Raw genomic sequence first — 8,911 nt, 5'->3', positions numbered from 1 at the left:
ATTGTGTACAATGAATCAAAATGCATTCTGCTTTCATGTATATCTAATTGAAATTAATTAATTAATTTTAAAATAATAAAAAATCAATAAACAAAGGTCTTATGTCCATCTACAACTAAAAATATTATATAAGTGTGTATATATGGAATCTGGTACTTGTGAGAACCCTGAATGGTGCACAAATCAATGGAAAAATCCATATGATCCATCAATAATTGTGGTACTTGTGAGAACCCTGAATGGTGCACAAATCAATGGAAAAATCCATATGATCCATCAATAATTGTGGTACTTGTGAGAATCCTGAATGGTGCACAAATCAATGGAAAAATCCTACTTAATGTTTCAGAGAAAGGCCCTGAACCCTGGCACACACCACCCCACAAAACAGACAAGATTTCTTCAGAATGTGCCAGTCTCAATGTATCCACATACATATACACACACACACACACACACACACACACAGAGGGGTTGTGGCTCAGTGGTTAAGTACCCCTGGTTTCAATCTCCAGTACAAAAATACACACACACACACACACACACATAAACACACACTCACACACAAACACAAATGCAGGGCAGGGAATGCAGTTCAGTGGTACAGTACTTGTCTAGCATGAGAAAGGCCCTGAACCCTGGCACAACACACACCACTCCACAATACAGACAAGATTTCTTCAGAATAAGCCAGTTTCAACGTATGCACACACCATTACAAGATTTATAATAAGTCATTTGAAAATCATTGGCTGTCATGTAAAATCGATTTTATAAAATTTGCCAGGGGTAGTGGCACATACCTGCAATCCCAGCAACTTGGGAGGCTGAAGCAGGAGGATCACAAGTTGGAGGCCAACCTCAGTAATTTACTGAGTCACTAAGCAACTTAGTAAGTCATTAAGTTACTTAAAGAGACCCTGTCTTAACATTATAAAAATAAATAAAATGGACTGAGGATGTATCTCAGTGGTAAAGCACCCCTGGCTTTAATTGCCAGTCCATCCTCCGAAAAAAAAATGTGCAAAATCTTGTTCATTTTCATGTTCTATTTAATTCATTTTTGCTTTATCAAAATTTAACAGTTGTGATGGGAAATTTCTTTTTTCCAAATATTTTTATTGTGTATGATCACAATACCTTTACTTAATTTATCTGTTTTTATGTGGTGCTGAGGATCGAACCTAGTGCCTCACATATGCTAGGCAAGTGCTCTACCACTGAGCTACAACCCCAACCTATGATGGGAAATTTCTAGGACTTATTTCAAACAGCATCTTTTTTTCTTGCTCACATTCACATTCAATTTTTTCCAAAACTTTTAGAATCTCTCTTTCACATGTTTATCACAGTTCCAAGATGATTCTTTAGTTACACCTGAATTTGATGGCAGTTGTGTTAGTCAACTTTCTATCCCTATGACAAAATACCTGAGATAAACAACTTAGGGGAGGAAATATTTATTTGAGCTCACAGTTTCAGTCCATGGTTGGCCCATCACTTTTGGGTCTACAGTGAGGCAGAATATTATGGCAGCTAGAGTGTGCTGCAGAGGAGGATATTCACCTTCTGGTAACCAAGAAGCAAGAGAGAAGGGGATGGAGTAACTGGAGACAAAATAAAGCCTGAAAGGGCTTACCCCTAGTAAACTATTTCCTCCAATTAGGCCCTACCTCCTAAAGTTTCCACACCTTCCAATAGCTCATTTAACTATGAATCCCTCAATGGGCTAATCAATTGATGAGATTAGAGCCCTCATAACCCATTCACCTCCCAAATGCCGCACTTCTGAACAATGCTGCTTTAGAAATCAAGTCTTCAACACGGGAACTTTTGGGTAACATTTCAAATCCAAATCATAACTGCAGTTTAGTTCTAATAATGTCAAGCTTAAACACATGATAATTTTCAGGGTTTTTCTACCCAAATTCCTAACTGCCTTTATAATTTTCATTCTTTTTCACATGTTTATTTCTACTTTTCTGAACATTGTACTACTTAGCTTTTTACGTGCCATATTTGTCCAAAAATTGTTCAGGATGAATATTAGATGTTTATTATAAAGACAATGTTTTAAAAAGAGTAAATACATGCTGATTACATATGTAATCCCAGCAATTGGGGAGGCTGAGCCAGGAGGATCACAAGTTTGAATCTAGCCTCAGCAACTTAGTGAGGCCCTAAGCAATCTAGTGGTACTAGATTTTGATGGTACCTCAAAATAAAAAAATAAAAAGTGCTGGGATGTAGCTCAGTGGTAAAGCACCCCTGGGTTCAACCCCAGTACCAAAAAAGGAAGGAAGGAAGGAAGGAAGGAAGGAAGGAAGGAAGGAAGGAAGGAAGGAAAAAACAGTAAATACATTATATAACGAAAAGTTGACTAGTTTACATGAATTTACTTAATTCATATACTATAATTATTAATCATCAAATACTTTTTATAAATATTGTATTTAACAGTTTGTATCAAACAACAGAAAATTACTCACTAGGTTTCCAGAATTTTTTTTATATCTTTATTTATTTTTATGTGGTGCTGAGGATCAAACCCAGGGCCTCATATGTGCAAGGCGGGCCCTACCACTGAGCTACAGCCCCAGCCTTTCAGAAATTTTTGATAAAGAAAAAAAATAGTGCAAAATAGTATTTTATATGAGTGAATAACATTTTCAGTGAATGAAGTATAAAAGATTCCTGATAATTTGCCTATTTTTATGCTTTAAAAACATATTTTCTGGGCTGGGGATATGGCTCAGTGATGGAGAGCTTGCTTAGCATGTGATAGGCCCTAGGTTTGATCCCCAGCACCACAAACAAAATTCAAAACTATTTGCATAAACTTTTGATAATTGCTCAAATTTCATTTTCAAAAACTAAAACATAATTAAATAAATGTGTTGCTTTTACCTAAATTCTTTTTGGGGTAGAGGACAGTATTGAGGATTGAATGGAGCACTTTGCTACTGAACTGTATCTCCAGTCCTTTTTATCTATCTATCTATCTATTTATTTATTTATTTATTTTGAGAAAAGGTCTCACAAAATTGCTGAATCTGTCCTCAAACTTGTGATTTCCCAGCATTGGCCTCTTGAGTTGCTGTTATTACAGATGTGAGCCACCATACCTGACTTCTAATTGCTCTTAATGTTTTAAAGCATACCAGTGGTAAAGCACCCCTGGCTTTCATAGCCAGTCCCTCTTCAGAAAAAATGTGCAGAATCTTGTTCATTTTCATGTTCTATTTAATTCATTTTGCTTTATCAAAATTTGACAGTTGTGATGGGAAATTTCTTTTTTTCCCAAATATTTTTATTATGTATGGTCACAATACTTTTATTCAATTTATTTATTTTTATGTGGTGCTGAGGATCGAACCTAGTGCATATTTGTAATAAAATAAAAATTTCATTTTTACCATATATCAAATTACAATTACATCCACATAAGTTCTAGAACAGGAAAAACTGAACTACAATCTTAAAATTTTAGATTGGTAATACCTGGGGGAGTTAAAGCAGATATTAAATGGAACAATACATATGGGGAATTTCTGGATTGGTAGAATAATTTTATATTTCTGTTTGGGTTATAGAGATGTATGGATTTCTCAAAAAATTTTAAATGATACTACTGGGGACTGAGGTGGGGCAAATTATATCCCTTGCCTATATGTTATGTCAAAATAAACTCAAACATCATGTGTAGCTATAATATATTAATAAAAACAAAAATTTATTTTGTGAAGATATAGTCTTAAATTGAATCGCATCTATAAATGCACAATGTATATCACTTCACCACTTCTGCAGGGATAATATGTGACTATTAAGAACATGAAAAGATGCTCAACATCAATAATCATGAGGGGGCTGGGGATGTGGCTCAAGCGGTAGCGCGCTCGCCTGGCATGCGTGCGGCCCGGGTTCGATCCCCAGCACCACATACAAAGATGTTGTGTCCGCCGAAAACTAAAATAAAAACATTAAAAAAAAATTCTCTCTCTCTCTCTCTCTCTCTCTCTCTCTCTCTCTCTCTCTCTCTCTTTAAAAAAATATATTTAAAAAAAATAATCATGAGGGAAATATAAATTAAATTTGCTACATCACATCTATGAAGATAGGTGTTTTTAGAAAACAGACAGGAAATAAGTGTTAGTGAGGTTGTGGTGAAATTGGAACCTTTGTACATTGTCAGTAGGATTGTAAAATGGTGAACCACTGTGGAGACAGTAATATGGTTCTTCAAAATATTAAAAATAGAACTACCATATGATCCAGCAAATCTACTTCTGAATATATATTCTAAATAATTGAAAGCAGAGACTCAAACAGATATTTGTACACCCATGTTCATATCACATTATTTACTGTAGCCAAAAGGTGGAAACAACCATGTTGTCCAATGATGAGGGAAAGGATAAACAAACTGTGGTATATACATAGAATAGAATTTGATTTAGCCTTAAAAAGGGAAATCAAGATCTACCTGTGTCATAATATATATATTATGGCACAGGCATTTATATTATATATATATATATATATATATATATATATATATATATATATATATATAATGACACAGGTAGAACTTGATAACATTGTATTTAATGAAATAAGCCAGAAAATGAAGGGAAAAATATTATGTGATTCCATTTGTATGAGGTACCTAGAACAAGTTCATTGAAACAGAAAGTAGAATAGAGGACCAGGACAATGAGAGGAATGGGGTCATTATTTAGTGGGTAATATATTTTTTGCTAGATATAATGGAAATTTTTCGAATATAGGTAGTGGTGATAATAACATATTGTAAATATATTGAATGCTACAAACAAATGGCTAAAACTCATGAATGGTCAACATGGTATATATATATATATATATATATATATATATATATACACACACACACACACACACACACATAATATAAACAAGCAAAGCAAATATCGGTAGAGCAGAGAGAAGAGAATGGGGAAGGGAAGAGTGAAGGGAAGTAGAGTGAGAATTAGGACTGAAATTGAATTCTGTACACATATGATTTTGTCAAAATGAACCAACTACTATGTATAACTATAATGCTCTAATAAAAGTAATAAAAATAAGTGAAAGGAAGAGCAGCAGATTAAAGAAAGCAGAGTAGGGGGAAGGAGGGGGGAGGGAAAGTTCTGGGGTATCAGGGACTGAAATGGAGTAAATGAAATCCCATGAATATATGATATTGTCAAATGAATCCAAATATCATGTGTAATCATAATGCACTAATAAAAGGAAAAAAAATTGTGGGATACAGCTATAAACATTAAAATTAAAAAACACATGGTCCATCTATATGCTATCTGTATTACACACACTTTAGATTAAATAAAAAGTAAATGAATAGAAAATAATATATTATACAAACAGCAGCTGAGAGAAACCTAGAATGATTACACTAATATCAGAACAAATAGACTTTAAAGTAATAAATATTGTTGAGATAAAAGGGATACTTCATAATGGCAAAATGGTTAACCCATCAGGAAGATATAAGAATTATAAATATGTCTGTATCTTATAATAATATCATAATACACAAAATATTACACTTATATTACAAAAATGAAGGCATAAATAAAAACTGAATATTAATATTTGGAAAATTTAATACCCAACTCTCAATAATAAATATGACATGTAGAAGAAGATCCCAACATGGAAATGGAAGACTTGAATAACACTATGAACCAATTAGTGCTAACAGGTATCTCCAGAATACAAAGTATATTCTCTTATCAAAATGGAATTAAAATAGAAAACAATGACGAGAAAAAATTTAGAAACCTCCCTCATCTGTGGAAATTAAATAATATGTTCTTAAGTAAATAATGGATTAAGAAGAAAACAGGCTGCCTCTGATTCCACTGCTGCCAGCCTGAGGTCACCTGGAGAGGTCACTTCTTCCTGGGTGCTGCTGCCCTGGGTGCAAACTGAAGCTCACACTGCTGCTGACCCCCAGAGGTCGCCTGGTGGCACTGCCTTCACAGCTGCACTTGTAGCTGCCTCTGCAGCCACCACTGCTGCTTGCTGACTTGTTGCCTGCTGGCAATAACCACTGCCACTACTGCTGCTACCACAGCCTAGAGGACTGCTGTGGGAGAGACTCCAGGTATGGTTGCACGTGGCTTACCCATTTTGGGACACCAGCCAGGGCCTGGGGCCTAAGTGCCAGCAGGTTTACCACCACAAGAGTCTTTGTCTTGAGACTCCAGCGGGGAAACTGCAGGTTTGGAGAAGCCTGGTGTCTTCCTGATAAAACTGCTGGTGGCTCCTGTCTTGCTGCTGCATCTCAGGTTGCTCCTTTGCCTAAGTGTATCCCTGGTGGTCTCTCTGCAAGTAGGAACAGCACTGAGATCTTGGGACTGCAGCATAGCTGAGCCTAAAGTATCTGAAGCCCAGTTCAGTGGGATAGAGACTGGGTTTCCGAGGTCTGATCTGAGTTTGGTGATCCCAAGAGAATCACAGACAGGGCTGAGAAACTATTGATCACTGACAGAGACAGACTTTCCAGCAAGATTTATTTTATTTTATTTTATGTTTTGATTCGCTAATATCTCTACCATGTTTGGAAAACAATGTTTTTTTTTTATGCATCAGTGTATGGAGGACAATGACATATGAATAGTGTTTTGCACTTCTGTTGTATTCTTATATTTTTATTTTTTTCTTTGTAGTCTTCCTCTCTCTTATCTATTTTCTTTCCAACTTTTCTCCAAACAACAGCCAATCTCTGTCAGCTCCCCTTCCACTTGTTGGAATACATGAAGGAGCAGAGATAAAAACCAAAGGAATGCACAATCTTTTCAATGATATAATAGCAGAAAATTTCCCAAACCTAAAGAATGGAATGGAAAATCAAATACAAGAGCCTTCAGGACCCCAAATGTACACATTTAAAGCAGACCCACACCAAGACTATTTATAATGGGAATGACTAACACAGAGAATAAAGATAAAATCTTAAAAGCTGTGAGAGAAAAAAAAATCAAATTACATAGGGGGGAAACCAATTTAGATCTTAACTGATTTCTCAACCCACACCCTCAAAGCTAGGAGGTCCTGGAATAATATATTTCAAGCTCTGAAAGAAAACAGATGCCAACCAAGAATTCTATATCCAGCAAAATTAAATTTCAGATTTGAAAATGAAATTAAAACCTTCCATGATAAACAAAAATTAAAAGAATTTACAACTAGAAAGCTTACATTACTAGAGCATTCTCAAGAAAATATTCCATGAGGATAAAGTAAAAAACAGCAAAGGGAGAATCTACATTAAAGGGACATTCAACCAAATGAGAAACTAAGACAAATAAAAAAACAGAAATAAATCAAAATGACAGGGAATACAAATCATATCTCAATAATAACCTTGAATGTTAATGGCCTAAACTCATTAATCAAAAGACATAGATTGGCAGATTGGATTAAAAAGAAAGACCCAACAATATGCTGTCTTCAAGAGACTCACCTCATGGGCAAAGACATCACAGGCTGAAAGTGAAAGGATGGGAAAAAAGTTATCACTCATATGAATTGCATAAATAAGCAAGGGTTTTCATTCTTATCTCAGATAAAGTAGACTTCAAACCAAAGTTAATCAGAAGAGATAAAAAAGGACATTTCATACTTCTTAAGGGAAGTATGTATAAGCCGGATAGTTATAAATATTTATGCCTCAAATAATGGAGCATCTATGTACATCAAACAACCCCTTCTAAATTTCAAGAGTCAAAAAGACCACAATATAATAATACTGGCTGACTTTAACACACATCTCTCACTACTGGACAGATCTTCCAAACAAAAACTAAATTAGGAAATTATACAACTAAATAATACAACCAATAATTTAAACTTAACAGATATATATAGAAAATTTCATCCATTAACAAGCAAAAATACTTTCTTCTCAGCAGCACATGGTTCCTTCTCTAAAATAGAGCATATCTTATGCCACAAAGCAACTCTTAGTAAACACAAAAAAAAAAAAAGATAATACCCTGCATTCTATCAGATCACAAAGAAATGAAATCAAAAATCAACAATAAAATGAAAAATACAAGCTACTATAACAAATGGACACTAAATAATACACTATTGAATGATGAATGGATAGTAGAAGAAATCAAGGATGAAATAAAAAAATTCTTAGAGGTAAAACACTGATACAACATATCAAAATCTCTGGAACACTATGAAGGCAGTACTAAGAGGAAAATGTATTGCATTGAACGCATTCATTAAAATAATAAAAAGTCAACAAATAAATGACTTAACACTATATCTCAAAGCCCTAGAAAAAGAACAAATCAACACCAAAAGCAGAACACAGGAAATAATTGAAATCAGAGCTGAAATCAAAAAATCAAAACAAAAGAAACAATTGGAAAAATTGACAAAATAAAAAGTTGGTTCTTTGAAAAAATAAATAAAATAGATAACCCTCTGGCCATGCTAACAAAGAGGAAAAAAAGAGAAAACTCAAATTACTAAAATACAAGATGAAGAAGGAAATATCATAGAGGACATGTCTGAAATACAGAAGATAAGTAGTTATATTCCAATAAAATAGAAAATATCAGACATTGACAAATTTCTAGAGACATATGACCTACCCAAACTGAATAAGGAGCTCATACAGGATTTATACAGATCAATTTCAAGTAATGAAATAGAAAATGCCATCAAAAATTGTACCAACCAAGAAAAGCCCAGGACCAGATGAATTCTCAGCTGAGTTCTATAAGGCTTTCAAAGAAGAATTAACACCAATACTCCTCAAAGTATTCTATGAAATAGAAAAGGAGGGAACCCTTCCAAAATCAGTCTACAAGGCTAATATCACCCTGATACCAAAATCAGACAA

This window comes from Marmota monax, unplaced genomic scaffold, assembly GCF_021218885.2.
Source record: "Marmota monax isolate L192 unplaced genomic scaffold, Marmota_monax_Labrador192_F-V1.1 WCK01_AAM20220418_F8-fsc00054, whole genome shotgun sequence".
NCBI classification, from domain to species: domain Eukaryota; kingdom Metazoa; phylum Chordata; class Mammalia; order Rodentia; family Sciuridae; genus Marmota; species Marmota monax.
The sequence above is the reverse complement of the archived record's forward strand: the minus strand, read 5'-3'. Positions refer to the sequence as shown.